We start from the raw sequence: 462 nt of genomic DNA, 5'->3' as shown, positions 1-462 counted from the left end.
ACTGATCATCGCAAAGATATTGAGTGGCGGTAGCGTGCCTGATGCCGTGATGAGACCGAACAGATGAGGAGGCGTCAGAAAGAAGTAGGAGAGGAAGAAAAAAGAAGAGGAGGAAGATGATGGAGAGGAAAATGATACTGTATTTTCCTAATTATGCATGAAGAGCGACGCTGACGAAGGAGCCTCGGCTGTGGGGAGGGAGGCGGCCGGGCGGGCGGCGGCCTCCCAAAAACCTCTGAGGTGGCGCTCGCTGTGGGCGGCGGTGACGAGGCCTCAGGGAGCCTCCCTCTCTCCGGCCCTCCTCTCCTCCTCGCCAAACCCTCTCGCCCCCTCCCCGGCTCCCTCTCCGTTCGCTCCCTCCCCCGCCCCGCTCCCTCGCCCTGTTCTCTTGCCCCCTGGAACTCCAATCAGCCCCCCCCCGCTTGCGGCAGCCGCTCGCGCTCCCCCGCTCTACCTCTCCCC

This window comes from Penaeus monodon, chromosome 24 (assembly GCF_015228065.2).
Source record: "Penaeus monodon isolate SGIC_2016 chromosome 24, NSTDA_Pmon_1, whole genome shotgun sequence".
NCBI classification, from domain to species: domain Eukaryota; kingdom Metazoa; phylum Arthropoda; class Malacostraca; order Decapoda; family Penaeidae; genus Penaeus; species Penaeus monodon.
Note: the sequence above shows the minus strand (reverse complement) of the source record.